Here is a 10,472-nt window from a genome sequence, read left to right as displayed (position 1 = left end):
GGTTTGGATTATATTTCTGTAAAAGTTAATAAAACTGTGCTACATAAAGACAAGGAAATATGATCTCCAGTGTAGATATCCAGGCTGTACTTCCTGTGACTAACAAGCATATCCACTCCCTACTCCAGTTGTAAGGACTCCTCTGAGGCTGCTGCACCTTCCCACCAGCTTATTCTAATTCCGAGCTGACCACCTCTACAACTTCATCTACTTCTTCAGAGGATGTGAGGGATATTTTTACATCAGACAGTATACTGGTCAAAAACAGAAAATAAATGCCGTGGCTCCTATTCCTAATAATAGTACTACATTTCCAAACCACATAATTTGACTACAGAGATTTTTACAGTAGCAACTAAGAAATCCGACACGTAGTGTGCAAATTGCAAAGCCTTGACAAGATTCTGCATGCCTTTTCTTTTGCTGATTTCACTTCTAAAGCAATTTTTTTTTTGAGGAAGATTAGCCCTGAGCTAACATCTGCCACCAATCCTCCACTTTTTGCTGAGGAAGACTGGCCCTGAGCTAACATCTGTGCCCATCTTCCTCTACTTTACATGTGGGACGTCTGCCACAGCATGACTTGACAAGCCGTTCGTAGGTCCGCACCTGGGATCCAAACCAGCGAACCCTGGGCCACCAAAGTGGAACGTGCAAACTTAACCACTGCACCACCAGGCCGGCCCCTAAAGCAATTTTTTAAGGTCCTACAATGCCTCCACGATTAAACTTTGAAATCTATTCATTATTCCATGGCCACCTTTAAGACATCACTCAGCAATATCACTAACTTCCCAGTTTAAGATGTTTTTCCCCTTGAAAGAATCTGTTCATTACAGTAGTTAACAGCTACTCAGTTAGCAAAGAGCCCTAAGACAAGGCCTGGGACAAGTTAATGGTGTAACAAATCTGCCGTTAAGCTAAATGGTCAGTTTGCACAGTACAGCGTTATTGCTTTATTGAATCCAACTTAAAGATTTACAGCAGTTACATTTTATTCCAGGTACAAGATGCACAAATGAAATACAGAGGGGTACAGTTTTGTTTTATGCTGCTTTCATTAAGAAGCCAATTGCATGGCAAAATCAGTTAGTATATATCTCGTTCCATGTGACAGCCAATTTTCCACTGAGATTGGAAACTCTTGGAGCTTTGTAATTCTAGATCTTACTCTGGGAGTACATAGGGTGGGAGTTGCAGCATGCTTTTATTTTGTTTAAAGTAAAGCATCGGGGGTAACAAGTGCTTGTCCCTGACTCCTGAGCAATGGAACGTCTCTGGACAGATGGCACAGAGCCTTGATCTGAGGACCACTTTGACGAGGAAATCTGCCTAGCACAGACTTATCGGCCTAATGTACTAGGGTATTTTCTTTTCCAGTGAATTTCTTTTCAGAGAAAATATGTAGTGTTAAGAACATAGCTGTCACCAAATAACCCGTGACACAATCACCTTGACTATCTAAAGGCCCCAAGCTGATCACATCATGATTCATTGAACAAATATTATTTTTCATCCCTACTAGATGCCAAGCACTTTCAAAGACATAGAGATATAGCAGGTACCAGTCCTTGCGGGGTTTATATTCTTGTGGAGAAGGCAGATTTCAAGAACAAACAAATGTATTAAACAAGATAATTTGGCAAATCATGAGTACTATAAAGAAAACAAAATATGCTCAGGAAGAGTGTTGGGTGGAAGTCAACTGTTAATGTAAGTGGTAGAAATTATGTTAGGTGGAGGACTGTAGAAAATCAATCATCAAGCATCCTGTAAGTAAAAAGAAAGATAAATAAATATTTCACTGAACACTTATAAAACATTAAAACATCCTTTATATGCTTTCAAAGTCCTGTCTGCTGCTTTTAGATTCTCTTCACAAACCTTCTTTCTCTTTACAACAGAAGAGCTAGCAAGATTAAAGCCTAGAGTTTAGGGATAGTGTGGGCTCAAGATTCCTGCCCAGTGCCCAGCGCTACACACAAAATGCTTTTTATAGCAGTAATGACAATGACGAGAAAGGTCAGAATAGCTGGAGTTTGGAAATAATTGCTTGGTTCAGATCTATAAAAAGCTATTAAATCAACCCTCTAGAGGGTAACACATTTTGTTATTCTATAGTGTAAAAGTTCTCCAGCTTACGGACTAATTCTGGACCTGAGTTTAATATCATTTAATATATTTATGTTCTATAGTGCAAAACCACAAACTGACTTTAAATGTCTTTACTTGGACTAAAATACCATACGATAAACTGTTAGACTATGTGCATGTGTGTGAAATAACATCTGACAATCCTCTCCTAAGTACCAGACTGGGTACTTACAAGCCAGAAATGAAAAAGAAAAGATTTTTCAGAAAGCCAGTGTTCAAAATAAAGATACTATTTGAAACATTGTAAGAATGAATTCTTTCAGTATGAGTTATTTCATTTTCATATTGTGGTTGGCAAAGTAAACCCTTGCTTTGACAACATAAAGACTATTTATGTAAGACTTACAAGATCATGTGTAGCTCAGATCATATGGCATATTTGCATAAATGTAAATGACATCATTTTAGCATTCTTTTGTTTTTCGCTCCAGTGGTACTTTTCTCAAATACAGACTGACAGTGTTCCTATCCTAATTAACCCATTTATAAAAACAGTCACAACGAAACAAAACCCATTGTCCTTGCCTTCACGGAACTCATTGAAAATTAAATGAGAATTTCCTGTCATGGTTCTCCTGACCTTGGCAGAGGAAAGGAGGTATATCAATCAGGACCCCAGCAGGAAACAAGAAGCATACTCTAAGAGGTGATTCAACAAAGTGAAGTGAGTGGGACATCTTACAAAGGTGGAAGCAGGTTAAGGGAGACCAACGTAGGGTGGTGACGCAACCTGGAGCTGGAAACAGCAGGAACAATTTCCACCAGACCTGAAAGGGCAAAGGGAGTGTATTAGTTTCCTTTTGCTGCTGGAAAAAACAATTACCACATGCTTAGCGGCTTAAAAACAACAGAAGTTTTTCTCTTATAGTTTTGGAGATCAGACGTCCAAAAATGAGTCTTACCAGGCTAAAATCAAGGTGTCAGCAGGGCCTCTCTCCCTCTGAAGGCACTAGAGGAGAGTCCATTTCCTTGCCTTGTCCCATATCTAGAGCTGCATTTCTTGCATTCCTAGATTTATGGTCCCTTCCTTCATCTTCAAAGCCAGTATAACATCCTCAAAGCAGTGTCACATCTACTCACTTTGACTTTGCTCCCTTCACATGGCTTTTTTCTCATTTGTGTGTGGTAAAGTCTCCTCTATATCCCTCTTTTAAGGATACTTGCAATTATATTCAGGGCCCACCTAGAAGATCCAGGATAATCTCTCAATCTCGAGATCCTTAACTTAATCAGATCTGCATAGACCCTTTTTTCATATGAGGTAATATACATGAGTTCTGGGAATTAGGATGTGAATATCATTGGGGACCATTATTCAGCCTACCACAGAGGGGTCTGGAGCTGTTACTGGAACCCAGAAAGAGCTGTAGCAGTAGGAAAAGGCTATCTGACAGGAGATGTGGCTTAGAACCACAACCACATGTGGTAGTAAAACACAGCCACTGCCAAGAGATGACCAGACCAGAAGAGAGTATGGGAAATAGGTACCCCAACCTTTCTCTTGTCTTACCCTCCAATTTCTACCAGTGCTTCCCATTGGCCAAACCCAGCTGGAAATTAGAGGGCAAAGAAAGCCAGGCAAAGCAGTTCATAAAGTTCAGCCTGCTAGAGCTCAGAGGAAGGTAGAGAAGGATAAAGAGTAGATCAAATGGAGACTATCCAGCAAAGATAGGTACCAGGAATAAGCTGACAACAGATCTGAGGCCATGTGTAGGAATGAGGACTCCTTCAAGAGACTCAGGAGATATGGGCCAGATTACCATGGCTAAAAAAGCCCCAACCAAGTAGTCTGAATTCAGAGAAGTAAAGTTCAATTCAGGACTCACTATTAAGGCTCATCCCCAAGACTGGGAAATCATTCCAGAGTTAAGGAAATTCACTGAGCACCCATGGAACTCAACTAGGCTTTAACTCTGTGGGACCCATTCCAAGGTTTTGGAACCTTAGCCAGGTTTTTCAATTAGAGATTTGCAGTTTACAAAAGGAAATAAAGAATGTATTTGTTTTCATTTGGTCACAAGAATCCAACATCTCTCACCTTGGTTTGGATTAATGATGTCATAAAGTCAACATCACGTTTGGAGCCTTCTCTTTCTGTAGAGATACTTAGGCTGAAGTTGAGGTTGATGAACTTAGGGAAAGCAAAACTTGGTTCCATTTGGCATCTCACTGACTTTAACTTGCCTATGTTGGGGACTGCATTAGTGTCATCTCGAGGATAAAATCTCTGCAGAGAATTCAATCAGTGCTCCCGAAAGCTTTGAAACTCAGGACTATTGGCCTTGGTGGTTTGTATTTCACTGGCCACAATATTACCCCTTAAGCAAAGCCCAAGGAATAAAAATGTCATGATAAAAAGGTGGATACTAAGTGGGTTAAACATTAACATTTTGAAGAAGAATGATCACTGCAATTTTTTGTGTATAGTAGGAAATCTAATGACTACCTTAGCTCACTCCCATTTTAGAAGTTAACAAAAAATACTTTTGAATAAAGGAGTGGAGAAATGTTACTTAAAACTACCCCAAAACAAAATGGTTACAATATAAATGATTTGGTCTATAGGTACAAAAGATATGCTATTTAATCAGTAGAGTCCCAAATGATCTTGATTTTTTTTCCTTCCAAGTTGATTATAGTGTAACTCTTAGACAGAGAATCATAATCACACTGGAGAACTCCTAACCCAGAGCAAAGATGAAGAATAATGCTGCTACCACTGCCAGAGCCCTGAGAGAACCATGGACAGGAACTGGACACTCAACTGACTGCACAATGAGACTCTTGCCTCATCTTCTTCTGCCATGCTTGATTGTCCTGTCTGCCGCCCTCTTGCCAGAATAGAGCCTGGAAACTACTTACCAGTGGCTCAAGATCTTAAAGCGGATGAAGAACAATTGGAAGATTCAATAATGAAAATGAGGACGCTGAGGTGGAAAAAGATGAAGCCACAGATTTGTCAGAAGGAAAAAGATTTATTTGGGGAACTTGAAGCCTCAACAAGGGCAGATACATCTACCCTTTTTATAAAAGGAGAGAAGAAAATGGCATTGTGAAGTTCCTGACAGACATGACACACAAGGATACAGAAATGTTGTCATTAATGAGATGCTTCATTTCATTATCCTCAGGATCACCAGTTTTATATCCAGAATATCACAGTTCTTCATCTAAACACCATGGGGCCACTCAAGAGACAGGCAAATGTGAGTCCCCCTTCATTCCTCCTTGAGAGCCCATGGGTGGATGACCCTGTGATCTAGTCATGAATGTAAATTCAAAGATTTGAACGGCACTGTATTCCAAGATGCAATCTTCAATCAAACAGTTACAACTAATGAAAGAGAGGATGTGTTAGATGGGGAAACAATCTTTACACATATGTTTCTTGCTGGTTTTGAGCTACTAGTTATTGTTGAACTTTACCAACTCCTAGAATTTAGAAATCAAAAGAATTCCACATGGAAAATAGAAATGAATGCATCAGATCTGAGTGATGCTAATGTGAATTCATTCCTCACAAAGCTCTGAATCAGATTAATAAAGCTTCACCCAGAAGTCTTCCCAGAAAACAGGCACAGAAGAGATGGATGGGATCTGATGGGCAAATGCTCCTTTGGGCAACAATTTGGTCTTTACTTAACTGCCCCAGTATTTCTCAGTTTGAAGGGAGTTAACGCAGAGAAGCAATATTACCATAGAAGGCAACAGCAACAGATGTGTAGACTGAGTAATCAGAGTCAATTGCCATAATAATGCCGAAAATGTACCACATTCACTTCTGTAAAGTCACAAATTGGCTTTTCTAAAACCACTAGAATCAGGATGTGTGTGTTCGTGTGTAATGTGTGTAAACAGTTGGTCTCATCAGAATCACTGTAGTACCTGAAATATGCCTTTAGGATACTAAACATAGTGTCTAAATATAGCCTCTTCTTACTGACAGTTTCTGATATTTCTCTCCCAAAGCACAATATATATTTGCCCAACGTTTTGGTAGATTTCATGCCTAGAACTGTGTAAAGGAAAACAATCTCTGTCTTCCCTCAAATAGTTCCAGATCCACACTGAGGGCACAGATTAGCCTGTTGTTGTTGTTTTACAAATAGTATTCTAAAGAAACAAGGAGGAGTAGCTGCTTTTTAGCATTAAAAAAAAAAAATGCTGTTTTCTTTTCTTGCTCTTCACTTTAATACACATATTGAGAAATCTTCCCGAGGGTTCAAGAAAGTTGGGGGCCCTTCCAGTGACAAAATTGTTAAGCATGAAAACTTCTGCTTACTTTGCTGTATAAATCTCACACACACAAACACAAATACACACACACACTGGTAAGAAATTTAGGATTAAAAGTGGAAAACACTGACAGGTAAGAATACTCTATAAGAGGTTCATGATTAGATAAACATTTATTGACAAACTTTTTTTAAGTTCTAGAAAGCACTTGTTAGTTTTTATAAATTCTTAAATATGTTAATTATATGTTATAGCATTTATTGCAAAAACTAAACAGATGATCAGGTAATTTCACTGAAAAAAAATGTCTCAGGGACATACATCCAAATCAAAAGCTACCCTTTCACTCTCCATACATCCCCCAAGTAGGACTCATGTGGCATAGACAGACAGGAATAAGTGTCTCCACAAGAAGTCATCTTGAAGACCTCTGCTCCAAGATGGCAATCTCAGTCCATATCTTTAATTCCACTCCTGCTACAGACCCCACTCAAACATCTAAAGAAATATAACCAGTAATCATCACTGGAAATTAGGTAAGAGCACCGTCCACACGCTAGAAAGTTGTAAAGACTTTCCATAAGGTATAATGAAGATTAAACAAGATTGAGGCAAAGAACTACCAAACTATAATCACTAGAGGTGATGAAAAAGCCTGTGTAGGGAATAATTGAAAGTATTTCCCCAACATAACTTGATTACCACCCTTGCCTACCTCCAACTCAAAACAGAAGAGGAATAGGGTTTTCAGCTCCGAGAAGGCAGTAATAATTTAATCAGTCACACTAAAGCTCAGGAAGTGGTCAGATTCTAGAATCCACACAGATCCTGCTGAAGCGTCCCTGGCTCCCACCTGGCATGAGCAAAATGGTAAGATGAGCAAGCAGGGGACATCACTGCTCCTAATATGGGTGCATTTCCCTGTTGGAGAAGGAAATTGCCTTCAAAAGAATGAGAAAAGACTCTCAGCCAACGAGAGATACAGAGAGGAATTTTGCCTTAGTGATTTTTACCTTCATAGGCAATCTGACTGTTACACATAAATACCATCTGATTTCTTATTTATGCTTAAAACCTGAAAATGTCAACAGCCTTTATCTAAATGTAAGTTAGGTTTCATTATTCTACTTTATACTTGAATCTTCAACACAGTGGATTGTTTTTAAACTTCTTTGACAGTTTCTATTTTATTTCCCTGTTCTCTCATATAAGTTTTATTATATCGATATTAGATGTATATCCTCCATGTCTCTTGTCTTGAATTTCCATATACTATTTCATAAATTTTGTAGAAATTTTTGTTTGTCTTTTAAAAAAGCAATGGTTTTCATAAGATGCAATCTACAATTCACTGTTGCCATTTTAATTAGACAAACACACTAAGAAATCTTTCCTAGTCTTATATTATTCCCTTTTTCTGTTATCAGCTATCATTTTAGAAAAGCAATGTCCTCTTAAATCTCACTGAGAAAGTAAAGTATTGTAAATGTTATTCTTATTTCTCTATTTGTAAGTGATCATTTACCCACATTTTATCAGATAGACCCCTGAGTTTTAAATTATAAAATTTACCTTGTGTCTGTGGGGATCCCTCTGTTTGATCAGCCTTCCCAGAGGGAGCATATGTAAAAGAAAATGGGAAATGAGATTTACTGACTTTCACTTTCCATAGTATAGACTCATTAGTCAGCTCTTTTGTTATAGAATAAAAATGAAGATTAATGAACAAAATATTTACCTCAAAAATTAGAAAAGGAAGTTAAGAAAACTAGAATGGTGTTATTAATAAAGATTAAAAACTGAACTATATTAATTATAAAAGAGGAATTCAGTCAAATCAATTAATCAAAGAGGTGTTACTTTGAAGCACACAAATAATACAATAGATAATATCTTGGTAAGGTTAACTGAGCAAAAGTGAGAAAACAGAAATAAACCAGAATTATTTTATTTTTGAAATAAAATTCTCTAAATTTCATCTCAACATCTTTGAAAATAAAGAATCTTCTAGTAAAATACCAAATACCAAAACAGGCTGATCAAACAAGTAGTAATTTGGGGCCAGCCCAGTAGTGTAGCAGTTAAGTTGGCACATTCTGCTTTAGCTGCCTGGGGTTGGCTGGTTCAGATCCTGGGTGTGGACCTAGGCACCGCTCATCAAGCCATGCTGTGGCAGGCGTCCCACATACAAAGCAGAGGAAGATGGGCACAGATGTTAGCTCAGGGCCAGTCTTCCTCAGCAAAAAGAGGAGGATTGGCGGCAGATGTTAGCTCAGGGCTAATCTTCCTCAAAAAAAAGAAAAAGGCAAGTAGTAATTCAGAATAGTCCAATAATCCAATAATCACAGAAGATATTTTAAAAGTTGCCAAAGAAATATAACCTCTTCCATTTCTGTTCATCTAACCTGGATATAAAGGTTTAAAAATCTGATCATTCCTGTAGTATTACTGCTCTGGAGCATGGAAAAACAAAACAAAAAAGATCATTTCAATTTTTTTTTATTTATCTAGCTAAACATGTTATCAAAAACCTGCTACCAAAAACCAACAAAATAAGCATAAAGCAAAACTATGGAACAACTTTATTTGTGAATACATATTAAATATTTCCAAATAAAATATTATGAGTTGAGTCCAGCAACAAGTTAGGTATATTGGTTGACAAATAGTTTTATTGTTATCATAAAAGGTACACATTCTCCTTGTAAAAACCAAACAACTCAGGATCTCGCTAGATATATATGTACATTTAGTTCAATGTAAACAACTTTATGTGAAGGGAATCATAATATATGTACATAATATATGTAATCTGAGAGTTTTACTCAACAATATGCCATGGACATTCATCCATGTCAATAAATATAGATCTACACCATTTGTAATGGTCACTTATTATTCAATTATGTTTATGTACCATAATTTACTTAACCAGTGTAATGGATATTTGGGTTGTTTCCAATTTGGTGCTATTATGAATAGCTCTATGATATACTCCTTGGGCATAAATCCCTTCCCATTTTGTGATTACTTTCTAAAAGTAAGGTTGCTGGATCATACGGCATGCACATTTTATATTTTTCTATTACCAGATTGCCTTGCAGAAAAGTTATACATATTTATGGTCCTATCAACTATGCTTGAGAGGGCAATTGCCTCACACCCTCACCAGCACAAGGCATTGTCAGTTCTTTGGTAACAGATAATGGTTTGATAGGGAGGAAGGCCAATAGTCCAGCAAGTTTGCTCATCATTTTCGACATTTATTTATTCAACAAACATATTGAATGCCTGTAAGTGCCAGAAGCTGAGCTAGGCCTAAGCACTGACTACTATCAGTGATCAACAAGAGTGATGTGGTCTTTGGCCTCAAAAGAACATCTTTGAGAGGGATAGGGAAGACACTAAATTAACAAATAAATGAAGAAAATAATTACATACAGAGATTAGTGGTCTGCAGGAAATAAAGATATTTTGAGAACGACAGGAGGAGGACCTGCTTTGGATAGGAAAGTTAGAAATTGTATCTGTGAAGAAGTGGTATTTAACCTGAGATAAGAAATATGGGGGGCTGGCCCCATGGCCTAGTGGTTAATTTCAATCCGCTCCACTTTGGTGGCCTAGGTTCCATTCCTGGGTGTGGACCAACACCACTCATTGGTGGCCAGGCTGTGGCAGTAGCCCACATATAAAATAAAGGAAGATTGGCACAGATGTTAGCTCAGGGCAAATCATGCTCAAGCAAAAAGAGGAACATTGGCAAGAGATGTTAGCTCAGTGCAAATCTTCCTCAACAAAAAAAAGAAAGAAAGAAAGAAAGAACGATAGAAAGATGGAGTGTAATAGGTTCCAGGCAGATGGATCAGTAAGGGCAAAGTTTCCAAGGCAGGAAAAACATTAGTGTGCTCATGGAGGGAAGGGAGGTCAGTCCAGCTAGAGTGCAGAGGATAAAAAGAGGCCTGAGAGGTAGGCAGGAACCAGATCATGCACAGCCTTGAAGACCACAATAAGGATTTTGAATTCTCTTCTAAGTTCTGTGGGGAGATGATGAAGGACTTTAAACATGATACATGATACCATGT

The 10,472-nt window shown here is 38.0% G+C and overlaps 1 pseudogene; it reads left to right on the top strand.

Annotated features, from left to right (window-relative positions):
* Nucleotides 1-4,929: 4,929 nt before the first annotated feature.
* On the top strand, nt 4,930-5,831 carry LOC124241195 (translocon-associated protein subunit alpha-like; annotated as a pseudogene).
* Nucleotides 5,832-10,472: the final 4,641 nt, after the last annotated feature.

Source organism: Equus quagga, chromosome 6, assembly GCF_021613505.1.
Source record: "Equus quagga isolate Etosha38 chromosome 6, UCLA_HA_Equagga_1.0, whole genome shotgun sequence".
NCBI classification, from domain to species: Eukaryota; Metazoa; Chordata; class Mammalia; order Perissodactyla; family Equidae; genus Equus; species Equus quagga.
The sequence above is the reverse complement of the archived record's forward strand: the minus strand, read 5'-3'. Positions and strand labels throughout refer to the sequence as shown.